Here is a 13,730-nt window from a genome sequence, read left to right as displayed (position 1 = left end):
GAATTAATGGTGCCTGCTGAAATTTGTCTCAATTTTTTTCGCGGATTCTAGAATTTTGCCTTCTTAAGTGTGGCAGAGACAGACTGGTGCGAAGGTGGCAAAAAATAAATTGCAGAATTGAAAAAGATTGAAAGGATTTTTTTTTGGTCTTCAAATGTTTTTTGAATAAGAATCAAGCTCAGGAAGAAGCTGGGACCAGCATAAGCAAAACAAAATTGCTTGAGATGTGCTTATGTAAATTAGTATTGCACCTAATTTGGCTTGTCTTAGCGTAAAGAAGAGTATAACTCTGCAACCGACATTGTTCAATGCTTTACTCATTTCGCACAAAATTGCTGTGCAGCCAGAAAGTTCATTATTACCATATCGTTGAAAAAGCATGAGGACCAGATAGTGCGCTGTGTGCCCTTTCACCCTTGACAACACAGTTTGGCTGCAGCTTAAGACAGATGGAAGGAAGACAGTTTTTTTTGCTTTGATGCCGATTAAGTGTCACAAGTAAAATCAATCGGAGCAAATTATTTTCTGAATCCCAGTGGCTCCTGGAGACATGAGGCCAAATCATCTCTTTGCCCGTCACTGGCATTAAAAGGCAAGCAAGTGAGATGAAATGGTATCAATTCAGTGAGATGTCTGCCTCTCTGAACCTTCTTCATTGTGCACTGCCATATTTCTCTCTCTGATGCAGAAAGGTGCCCCTGTGGAATGTTTAACTCTATTTTAGATGTGGGGAGCGGGGGGGGAGGGGGGGGGGACTATTCTGTCCCTGGTATCTGTCCTGTTTAGGAGATGATGCAGGCGGGAGATAGAGAACCTAGTGGAGTGGTGTAGCGACAACAATCTCTCCCTCAATGCCAGCAAAACTAAAGAGCTGGTCATTGACTTCAGGAAGCAAAGTACTGGACACACCCCTGTCAGCATCAACGGGGCCGAGGTGGAGATGGTTAGCAGTTTCAAATTCCTAGGGGTGCACATCTCCAAAAATCTGTCCTGGTCCACCCACGTCGACGCTACCACCAAGAAAGTACAACGGCACCTATACTTCCTCAGGAAACTAAGGAAATTCGGCATGTCCACATTAACCCTTACCAACTTTTACAGATGCACCATAGAACAAAGAACAAAGAACAAAGAAATGTACAGCACAGGAACAGGCCCTTCGGCCCTCCAAGCCCGTGCCGACCATACTGCCCGACTAAACTACAATCTTCTACACTTCCTGGGTCCGTATCCTTCTATTCCCATCCTATTCATATATTTGTCAAGATGCCCCTTAAATGTCCCTATCGTCCCTGCCTCCACTACCTCCTCCGGTAGTGAGTTCCAGGCACCCACTACCCTCTGCGTAAAAAACTTGCCTCGTACATCTACTCTAAACTTTGCCCCTCTCACCTTAAACCTATGCCCCCTAGTAATTGACCCCTCTACCCTGGGGAAAAGCCTCTGACTATCCACTCTGTCTATGCCCCTCATAATTTTGTATACCTCTATCAGGTCGCCCCTCAACCTCCTTCGTTCCAGTGAGAACAAACCGAGTTTATTCAATCGCTCCTCATAGCTTATGCCCTCCATACCAGGCAACATTCTGGTAAATCTCTTCTGCACCCTCTCTAAAGCCTCCACATCCTTCTGGTAGTGTGGCGACCAGAATTGAACACTATACTCCAAGTGTGGCCTAACTAAGGTTCTATACAGCTGCAACATGACTTGCCAATTCTTATACTCAATGCCCCGGCTAATGAAGGCAAGCATGCCGTATGCCTTCTTGACTACCTTCTCCACCTGTGTAGCCCCTTTCAGTGATCTGTGGACCTGTACTCCTAGATCTCTTTGACTTTCAATACTCTTGAGGGTTCTACCATTCACTGTATATTCCCTACCTGCATTAGCCCTTCCAAAATGCATTACCTCACATTTGTCCAGGTTAAACTCCATCTGCCATCTCTCCGCCCAAGTCTCCAGACAATCTAAATCCTGCTGTATCCTCAGACAGTCCTCATCGCTATCCGCAATTCCACCAACCTTTGTGTCGTCTGCATCCTATCGGGCTGCATCACAGCCTGGTATGGCAACTGCTCGGCCCAGGACCGCAAGAAACTTCAGAGAGTCGTGAACACAGCCCAGTCCATCACACGAACCTGACTCCCATCCATTGACTCCATCTACACCTCCCGCTGCCTGGGGAAAGCGGGCTGCATAATCAAAGATCCCTCCCACCTGGCTTACTCACTCTTCCAACTTCTTCCATCGGGCAGGAGATACAGAAGTCTGAGAACGCGCACAAACAGACTCAAAAACAGCTTCTTCCCCACTGTCACCAGACTCCTGAATGACCCTCTTATGGATTGACCTCATTAACACTACACCCTGTATGCTTCATCGGATGCCAGTGCTTATGTAGTTACATTGTATATGGTGTGTTGCCCTATTATGTATTTTCTTTTATTCCCTTTTTTCCCCATGTATTTAATGATCTGTTGAGCTGCTCACAGAAAAATACTTTTCACTGGACCTCGGTACACGTGACAATAAACAAATCCAATCCAATCCAATCCAATTGCGCCCAGGGTTGGGACACTTCTGTATTGAACATTGTTTTCTGTGGCTGTAGTAGCCTGGCATCAGGCGGTGAGTTACTCCCCACAGGATTCCGAGCCTCTGAACTGCTCGTAGCCATAGTATTTACATGGCTAGTCCAGTGAAGTTTCTGATCAAGGGTAGCCCCCAGGATGTTGATATTGGGGATTCAGCAATGGGAATGCCATTGGATGTCAAGGGGTGATGGTTAGATTCTCTCTGTGAGTGGCCATCCCTTCCTCATGAAAATAATAATACTCTTTATTAGTGTCACAAGTAGGCTCACATCAACACTGCAATGAAGTTACTGCGAAAAGCCCCTAGTCGCCACACTCCAACCTGTTCGGGCACACTGAGGGAGAATTCAGAATGTCCAATTCACCTAACAGCACGTCTTTCGGGACTTGTGGGTGAGAGGTGACCCAAGCCGGGAATCGAACCCAAAATCCATCTGAGACATCGGAGGTAGAAGCTGTTCTTGGCTTGCATAAATTACCCAAGCTTCACTACAATAAAGGAGGGTGTTGAGGACACAATTGTACCCACAGGGCTCTGTGTTTTTGGTTAGTTTGTTGTTTGCCCATGTTCGAATCAACGGGAAGCTCATTCTCCGCAGAAAGTCACAGAGCCTGCCTCTGCCCAGGAAGGCTGATGGCCTTGGTTAGGCCAATGAAAGCAATATCGAGTGGGCTGCACCGATCATGGCCAACGTGAGAACCTTCGGTCAACGATTGATCTGCCAGCTCTGAAGCTGGGACTCAGGGCAGACCAGGAGAATGTGAGCAGTCCATTCCCACAGTACTTGACAAGGAGATGCCTCAGCAATGGTTGCAGTCGGTGTGATCCCCTTTGTTCAGGCATGTCCTGGGACACAAATCGTTCCTTCCAGCAGAACCACAAAAGGTCATGGAGATGCTTGGGCACTGCTGCTTTTCCATTTCTGATCATTTCAGGTGGGAACCATCGTTTCTCGGAACACTGCCAACGGTAAGATGCTCAATGGCCTTGTTGAGTGCTCCTTTGGTGGGCTCGCTGCCCAGCTCCTCCATGATGGGAAAGTCTGGAATGGCGCTGAGAGCTTCTTCATTGACAACGTTCCCCATTGAATAGAGTTTGAGATAGTGCTCCACCCACCTTTCCATCTGCTTGCTAGATTCACTGATAGTCGTCCCTGCCTTTGTCTTCAAGGAGGCTCTTTGGTTGCGGCTGAGCCTATTGCTTCCCTGATTCCTTCATACATCCCTCTAGCGTCCCTGAATTCAGCAACAGATTGTTTGCTGTTGCAGTCTTCCTTCACCTTCTTAGGCAATCCTTAATCTACTTTCCTGTATATACAGAGTGTAGAGTTATTGGTGATGGGCACGATTCTCCGCCCCCCCCCCCCCTCCCCCCAGCCGCGTGTTTCTCGGTGACGGGCCATTCACTGGTAGCAGGGTTCTCTCCTCCTGCCGCTTGATGATGGAATTTACCATTGATGCCACCCGGGAAACCCTCGGGCGGGGGTGCACTGCCAGCAAGAAAAGAGAATCTCAACGGATGGTGAATTCCAGCCAGTTGCACAGATTATGCCATTTTGACACCGCAGTCTGGTCCTGGGCGTTGCTGTGCCAAACAACCTGATCGAGGAAGTAGTGGAACTCCTGGGTACTTTCTGGGTCAGAAATTTGATGATCCGAGGATGATCTTTCTTCTTGGAATGGGTATGTTTCCTTGGCTGAAGCCTGACCTTGCTACACACCGGGGAATGGTTATTGTCACAGTCTGCGCTGTGATAGCTACGTGTGAGGTGGACACTGTTGAGGGTGGTACGCCTCCTGGTGATGGGATCTAGGTGGTACCAGTGGTGTGAACTTAGATGTCTCCAGGATACCTTAGCTCAGTTTGGAAGTACCTGTTTGTTACATAGATAACAGCATAGTCCCAGCAACTTCCATCAATTTCTGTTCATTCCCACTCGCTGTTTCCTGCCCATTTGCCCAATTCTCTATCCATTCCAATAAAGCTTTTTAAGATACCTTGTCGAATGCCTTTTGGAAGAAATTCAACACATCTACTGGTTCCCCACTATCCACTCTTTTTCCTTGGAAAACGCTAATAAATTAGTCAGACATAATTTCCCTTTCATGAGGTCTTGCTGACTCTGCTCAATGAGATTATAATTTTCCAAATGTGCTGTTGTTGCTTCCTTAATAACCGATTCCAACGTTTCCCAGCAATAGACGTTAGGCTAATGGCCTATAGTTACTCGCTTTTTGACACCTTCGCTTTGTGAATAGGGGGGGTCACATTGGCATTTTCCAATCCTCCCACACTTCTCCAGAATCCAAAGATTTTCAGAAAATTACAACCAATGCATCCACTATCTCTCTGGCTACTTCTTTTAGGATCCTAGGATGCAAACCATCAGGTCCAGGGGATTTATCTGCCTTTAGTCCCATTAGTTTATCAAATACTACTTCTCTTGTGATGGTGATGGTATTTAATTGCTCTTCCTTATTAGTTATTGTTAATGGGGTGTTCGAAGCAATTCTCACTGATGCAATGTACCTGCTGAACTCCTCTGCCATTTCCTTGTTTCCCATATCTATCTCCCCAGATTAATTTACTGTGTTCATTTTAACCTCTCTCTTCCTTTTTATATATTTAAATAAGCTCTTATTACCAGTTTTTATGTTCCCCGCTAGTTTGCCCTCACCATTCATTTTCTCTGTACCGGTGCCAGCCACGACCTGCGGCAGTGAGAGGCTCTGCAGCCCCTGTCCTGTCTCCTCAGTGGGTGTCCTCATTGAGTGGGCCTGTGTTATCCCACCAGCAGGATGGCACCCTGGGGGCCGGTTTAGCTCAATTGGCTGGACAGCTGGCTGGGATGCAGAGCAAGGCCAACAGCGTGGGTTCAATGCCCATACCCGCCGAGGTTATTCATGAACCTTCTTAACCTTAACCCTCACCTGAGGTCTGGTGATCCTCAGGTTAACCACCACCAGTCAACTCTCCCCCCTCAAAAGGGGAAAACAGCCTCTGGTCATCTGGGATTGTGGCAATTTTACCTTGACATGGCTGTGTGTTGGAGAGGGTCACCAATCACCTTAATGTGATGAGGCTTGTGTGTGGGCCGGTCCTACATATGGGGCGAGGCAGGAAAGTGGGCGTCTGCTGGGAGCTCAGCTGCAGTGTGATGTGGAACTTGGGTGTGACACACAAGTTGTGACAACCTGACCAGGGGCAAGGGCACGGTGGACAGGCTTGTGGACAGTCAGCTTGTGGTCCTGAGGCAGGGGATAGCTGACAGTTAACTGGTGAGGCCTCTGCCCTGAGAGGGGCAGTGTGCCAGGGAGGGTGCCAAAAGCCACGGTGCGAATGTCCATTGTTTGGGGTGAGCTCTGCTACTCCCCTGCTTCCCATGCAGTGGGGCTGAGCTTCTGATGAGTGAACTGAGGAGTGGCAGCACCTGGTGGGCCACTGATTGAGCTTGGCCACGCCCATTCCCGGCGATGATCAGCTGGGGTCTGAGAGTTTCCAGAGGGGCGGCCTGGGTGGCCTCCTTAATCACCAGAGGTCCTGTGAACATTTACAGGATACAGTAAGCAGTCGGCAGAGTGAGCAGTCAGGGGCCGGGAGCTTGTACTGAATGGGTGCGTTTAAAACAAATACTGCAGCAATGGAGGTCTGAGCCAGGTCACCCCGATCCGGAGGGGAACACCCCGATCCATGACGCTGTCAGCAAATCTCTCCCCGCTACACCCCCCCCCCCAACCCACCCCCCCTCCCCCCCCCCCCCCCAACCCCCCCCCCCCCCCCACCCCCCAGCCCTGGCAGCCACCCGCCAGCAAGTGGTACAAATTTTAAAATGTTTTCAAACTTTGCTTATCGTCTCTCTCTCTCCTTCTCAAACGGGCCCTGTTTGTAAATACCTGTAGAAAACTGCGCCCACATGACCTACACCTGAGAGAGGATTGCGGAGACCCGGAACTTAGTGGGTCAAACCCGCTAATCACATTTAAAGGAATGCAAATGATGGTTTTGCATGCCTCCGCCAGCAAGGGGCGCGAACCACATTATCGCCACCAGCAAGGGTCCGGAGCATGGCGCCTGATTAGGCGCCGGGCTGGGACCTCGATTTTGACCGGACGCCCGATTCCCCGCCCGAGAATTGCGACGTTGCAAGGCGGAGAATTTCGCCCAATTTCTCTGGTTTCTATCCTTTAAGTCCTTGTCACATTTTAAATGTGATCATGTAACCTGTCAGTCTTCTAGACTTGATCAAATAAAAGCCAGTCAAATGCAAAGTGTTCTCATCACTTAACAGCACTTTACAGGCCTACTGGATTCCTCAAAGCACTTGACATTAAATTAAGTACTTTTCAGAAGTATAGTCACTGTAATAATATCGGAAACACGGCAGCTAATTTAGGCACAGCAAACTCCCACAGACAGCAGCGTGATAATGACCAGATGATCTGTTTTTGGAGATGCGGAATGAGGGAGAAACATTGGCCAGGACACCGGGGATAACTCCTTCGCCCTCCTTCCGAACAAAGCGGTGGGATCTTTTCCACCCACCCCAGCAGGCAGACGTGGCCTCATTTAGACAAGAGCCAATATTCCATTAACCTTTTTGATTGATTTTTCCACATCTGAGCTTGCTGTTAATGATTTGTGTACTTGGATGCACAGGTCTATTTGCTCCTCTCTAGTTCCCTGTTTCACACCATTGAGGAAACATTCCGATTAATTTTACTTGAGTTCAGAGTGTTTGCTCACACACTTGCCCTCTCTACTGCTACCCAAAAGTTTGCTTTAAAAACATTTCTGTCCAGTGAATGAATAATTAAATATTGAATCCGATTATCAATAATATCGAACGTCGTTGATAAAGCCGAAAGCAATAATTCTCAAAGCATTCTTTGAGGGAGCCCACTCTCTAAATACTAACTAGCCACAGGAGTAAGATTCGTGTTTTGAATCTTTTTCAGTCTTCTTTGGAACCGAGCGGCCCTGGAAATAAGCTTTTAAGAAAACACATTGGAACGATTCCTCGGTAGTACAGAGCTTGAATATTGCTGAAAAGAGGCACGTTATCAGGACAAATGCAAGAATACCAAATTTCATATGATCACAACAATTTGTACTCCAGGAGAAAAAGGGTGCTGATTGGTTGGCAATTAGATGTTGATTGGCCGAGGCGTTGCCATGGAAGCTACTTGCCAAGGTCCCAGGCAATTCAAAAAAAAATGCAAGGCTTGAACACGTTCCTTTTGTTTTGCATGATGTGGAGATGCCGGTGTTGGACTGGGGTGGGAACAGTAAGAAGTCTTCCAACACCAGGTTAAAGTCCAACAGGTTTGTTCCGAATCACTAGCTTTCAGAGCGCAGTTCCTTCATCAGGTGAGTCTGATGCGCACAGAGGAAGGCCCAAGATGGTGAAGTTGCAGAATCTCCACTCCTGGCAGCATGAAATGCCGGTTCTGTGGGTGCCCATTCCAGTCATGCAATGGACTATTTCAACTGGGAGAGAACCGACAGAGGAGGATGAAATCACCTACAGCTTCGACACACCAAAATAACGAGGAGTCGGCCCCACCCCCCGACCCAGGATGTCCTAGCATGGCCAGTTCTAGCTACATTGAGCCTGTAGCACAGAAACAGGCCATTCAGTCCACCTGATCCATGCTATTCATGGTACCCTCACAGCATATCCTTCCCCCCGTTGACGTACAGTCAGCAAGGAGCATCTGCTCCAACTTCTTTTTTCTGAAGTTCTGCCACAGCATAAAGCTCACAAATATTTAAATTTGCATCCCCATTTCTGCTGGGTAATGTTAAGGAATTGCTGATAACAAGCTTTAGAAAGAGGGACTTGCATTTATAAAGAGCTGGCAGTTCGGGGATTGAATCGTGTCTGTAAATTACAGTAACAAATTGAAAGGCAGCAAGCTTTATCGCCACAGTAAGTACTTTGGGGGTTATATTCAGCCCACTTTAGCCGTCAGTGAGAATGGGAACACACATGGTAAATCCTGCGAGGATCGGAGCTTTTCTCGCCCCCTCGCCAGTGAAATAATAAGTTTTGCACCGAGAAAGGGCGGGAACCTCGTTTAAATATATTTTAATATGCTTACCAAGCCCTCCCCACCACATGATCCGCCCCTCACGGATTATCCCGTTGGCAAGGTTTATAACAGTGTTATAGGCCAGGGTTTAGAGAACACAAAGTGTATCATGGAGTTCACCTGACCCACAACCTTTAATAGATTTTGGTTATGGGGAGCACAAGGGCTCACTCTACAGTGGTGATGCAACAGAGATCTAAAGTACTTTTAAAACAAAGCAATGTTTATTCTATGAATCCAGTTAACATTTTATAAACACACAGTAAACATTTTAGCAACTATCAACTCAAATTCCCCACCCCCAAAGAGTACAGTCTTCTATAAGTATCCCTTAATCTTTCCTAGCAACATCCATAAGACAAATACCCTCTTGAACAAAGACAGCAGGTTTAAATTCTCTACTGAGAGCAGTTATCACTTTTAAATTAGCAAGTGATCTGAAGACATTCTTTTTCACGAAGGCATGAAGAGAAAGATCAAAATTACACCTTGTTTGGTTGGATGCAGCTCCAACTGTGAAAACGAAACTAAAACACAGACACACACCAGCTTTCTGCTCAAAGTGAGAGTAAAAAGCCGCATACCAAAACCCAGCTCCACCCACACTCTGACATCACTGCAGCTATTTGATAAACACACATTTCTTAAAGGTACTCTCACACGACAACAGGTTCTGAAAAACGTGCCGCCTCCCCTCGGGCGCAAAGGTAAGTATAGCCCTCAGGGGGGAGAGAAACATACCCAGGGCACTGCCCCCTGGCACAGATTGACACGGCCAGGTTGGCAACATGGCAGTGTCAACCTGTGCTGGGGGCAGTACTGGGGTGGACCCTCTGAGGAGCTCCATTGGGGGAGGGCTCGCGTTGTTAGTTTGGGGGGAGGAGCTCCGATGGCGATGCCTGTGGTGGGGTGGCAGCGGAGGCATTCTTTCAGTGCTGTTCGGGTTGCCCTTTGTAAACGGCGCCCTGATCTCTGTGGAGCCGGCGTCTCAGGCCCAGCTCCGCCCCGCTGCCGTGACGCCGTAAAACACGCCTCCGGAGTTTTACTTTCAAAGATGCTCAAAATCTGGAATGAAAGCTCAGCTGTGCAGCTGGAGAGCTATGCGTTGGATTTCAGTCAGAGCCTGACACTGAGAAAGAAGGGAAAAACCCTCCTTTTGTGTTGCAAACATTGTCAGCAAGAAATAATAAAAGTCCTCTGCAATTTAAAATAATCAACAGTCTTTATGATCCCTCTGACAGCATCTATTCTAGGTTACCTTGGTGCAGTGATTTATTCTCTTCCATGCATATGTTGCAAGTTCAGTGCAGAACATCTGTAGTTCCTGACTTCTGCAGCATGAAATTTAAGGGGACGAGGTGGCATAGTGGTGTTGTCACTGGACTATCAATCCAGAGACCCAGGGTCATGCCAGAGTTCAAATCCCATCACGGCAGCTGGTGAAATTTGAATTCTAAAGAAATCTAATGATCATCGATCGACAAACATGGTTGTTGTTAAAAGTCCATCTGATTCATTAAGAATCTGCCGTCCTTACCCAGTCTGGCCTAGATGTGGTTCCAGGCCCACAGCAGTGTCGTTGATCCTTAACTGCCCTCTGAAATGGCCTGGCAAACCACTCAGGCCAAGGGCAATTTGGGTTGGGCAATAAATGCTGGCCTAGCCAGCGAAGCCCGCATCCAGTGAAGAATCAAAAATATATTGTGAGTGTAAGGAAAAGAACAGCATTAATCTGACGATGGAGCATGCCGTTTTGACCCAGTTCAACAATTGTGCAATCTATCCCGGCAGTGCACCCATTTCTGAGACAGGAACCCCAACCGGCATTCCGCCAGCTTTGCGGATTACCCCAGCTTTCCACCTTCTCTGGTTTAAGGCCCGTTCCTCCTGTGGACCAATCTCGGAGCAAGCCCTGAGAGACTCGAGCTTAACCCTTAGCCGAGGGCAGACACAGATCTTAAGGCGACTGGGGGAACCAGAGGCAACATGAGCAGGCATTTTACTCTGTTGTTGTGATCTGGGATCGACCCTTGGCAGGCCGATGGGAGCAGGTTAGTAACTTGCAAAGGAGAATGGGACAAGCACACGAGTGGGGGGAAAAAAAATGAAGGATTTCGGGGAAACATCCCATGGAGTGCAACACATTGGAGAGCTCAACCAAAGAGATAGCACAGGAAAGAAGGACGAAATTGCCTCCTTCTGTGCTGTATCATTTTATGGTTCTCTGATTCTATCTGAAATTGGGGGAGGTTGTGGCGTAGTGGTAATGTCACTGGACTGGGCCCAGGTTTAATGTTCTGACAACATGGGTTCAAATCCCACCATGGCACCTGGTGGAGTTTAAATCCAATTATTAAAATCTGGAATTGAAAGCTCGTCTCAGTAACGGTGACCGTGAAACTATTATTGATTGTGCTGACTGGAGCCTGCCATCTGTACCCAGTCCGGCCTACACGTGTATCCAGAGCCACAGTAATGCCGTTCACCCTGAACTGCCTGATGGCTTGAAATTACCCATCAAGCCACTCAGTTTAAGAACAATTAGGGATGGGCAACAAATGCTGGCCCAGACAGTGACACCCACGTCCCTTGAGTTAAAAAACAAATCTGTCTTTCTTACACCAAAAAAGAGCTTCAGCTTGAGCAAAATAGATGATCTGCTTTCGAGTAATTGGAACCGGTGCAGAAATATTATGGATGATAGAATCTGAGAATCTGAGCATATAAATAGACATTGGACTCTCTTATGGTGGCCACGAAGGATACGGGAGGATCCTCAATACATCACTCCGTGGGCTTCCGGGAATATCACTTCCCTTATTCAGCGGGCGGTCGTTCGCCCATCAGGGAATGCATAGTGAGAGCTCAAAACCCGCTGTTCCATCCCAGACCGGCATCTCCGTAGGCCCCAGACTTGGACTTGTGTGTTGTGAGTCTCGGCAGAGCCCTTTTTTGTTACTGCAATAAAGGGGGTTTGTTATTGGAAGACTGAACTTGGCGAAGTTATTACAGGCTCCCGGTTCTTCCTTCGGGCAGGAAATACAAAAGTCTGAGAACATACACGAACAGATTTAAAAACAGCTTCTTCCCCAGCTGTTACCAGACTCCTAAACGACCCTCTTATGATCTAATCTCCTCACACATCTTCTCTACTGAGTAGTACTACAGTCCTGTATGCTTCATCTAATGAGCCTAGTGTTTACATTGTGCATTTTATATTTGCCCTATTATGTATTTTCTTTCCATGTACGGAACTATCTGTCTGAGCTGCTCGCAGAACAATACTTTCCACGGTACCTCGGTACATGTGACAATAAACAAATCCAATCCAGTTACGAATGCACAGAATCGGACCTGGTAGTAGGGGGAAATGTGCAGGCGATAAAGATAGTGGGAAAACCAAGGAAATGTCCTCCTGTATAAAGATAATAAAGCTGGGAACGTGGTTTCAATTCCAGCCTCAGGTGACTGTGTGGAATTTGCACATTCTCCTCATGTCTACGTGGGTTTCCTCCGGTTGCTCCGGTTTCCTCCTACAGTCGAAAGGTTAGGTGGGGTTCTGGGGATGGGGCGGGGGATTGGGCATAGGGCGGGCGCTCTTTCAGAGGGTCGGTGCAGACTCGATGGGCCGAATAGCCTTCTTATGCAATGTCGGGATTCTATTCTATGAATTAACAAGGCGAACTACCTGCTTCCAGTTGTAAGACAGAAACAATATTTGCTTGAAAACTACAAACATTTCATTTTATCATGAAATACATATTGTATTGATTTGTATATGTAAATGTTTATCTACATGTACACCGATAAAACACATGGCTGTGTAAAAGGCTCTTTTAAACAGTCATACGGACTCGAAACTTTAACTCTGTTTCTCTCCCCACAGATACTGTTGAGTTTTCCAGCATTTTCTCTTTTTATTTCACATTAACAGCATCCAAAGTATTTTGTTTTTATTATGTTAATGTATGTGGGTATGGCATGTCTGTATTTCTGCATCTGCATCTGGGGAAGAAGCTGTTTTTAAACCTGTTCGTGTACCTTCTCAAACTTTTGTATTTCCTGCCCGAAGGAAGAACCGGGAGCCTGTGATAACTTCGCCAAGGTCAGTTTTCCAATAACAAACCCCCTTTATTACAGTAACAAAAAAGGGCTCTGCTGAGAATCTCATGGGCCACCCCCAGATGGGAGACCGGTATATTCTGGTATTTTAGGGCACTCTGCCATCAGCCAAACCATCACCTGCTCACCCTGCTTCGATTGTGCAGGCAGCGGGGGAGCTGTCAGGTGGGCCTTCCGTCTGTGGCCCAATCGAGGCCCTCAAGTGGGCAGTTAATGCCCAATTATGGGCCTCATTCCTCAGTCACACCAGTATCATAAGCGGTGGGAGAAGCCTGTGTCCAACGTGGAACCTGGCAGGCTTAACCCTGTGAACTACTGGTCAATGAAAGGGTGGGGTGCCTGCTTCCCAGGAACCCTGTGCCAACCAGAGAGCACCCAATCTCACAGTTTTGCCTTCCTGTGTCCACTCTTGCCCCACCCGCTCTGTCTCACAATTCCCCTTGCCGGATCCTGCCATCCTGGCCTGTGAAGATCCAAATCATACCTGAGATTGGGAGCACCCATGATTCCTCTTCTTCCTGGACTTCCTGCAATACTTTTATATGCTGGGAGCCCATCTGGAGACAGATGGAAGTTCCAACTCACACTAACTGAAGGGCCAGTGTCGCCATCTGGGATGGCCACTTCCAGAATACAAAATGGGCATTTGCAAAGATTGCTGGGAAAAATGGACAATGTTAAGAAAGCAAGCAGGCACAGAGCCTGTCTGCATATTGCTTCCCACTGACTTAGTCACATTGGCTCTTTTTTTATCGGAGGCTATAAAGTGGACCAGGGATCTGGAGAATGTTTTCCAACCCCATTGCTATCCGGTATCATTTCCCAGGAAGAAGCTCAGCTTTTATTGTTCAGCCACATTGTAGCCATCTGGGATGGCCACGTCCCGATTACAAAATGGACATTTTGCAAAGAATGCAGAGA

The sequence above is a fragment of the Scyliorhinus torazame genome, chromosome 11, assembly GCF_047496885.1.
Source record: "Scyliorhinus torazame isolate Kashiwa2021f chromosome 11, sScyTor2.1, whole genome shotgun sequence".
In the NCBI taxonomy this organism is placed as follows: Eukaryota; Metazoa; Chordata; class Chondrichthyes; order Carcharhiniformes; family Scyliorhinidae; genus Scyliorhinus; species Scyliorhinus torazame.
The sequence above is the reverse complement of the archived record's forward strand: the minus strand, read 5'-3'. Positions refer to the sequence as shown.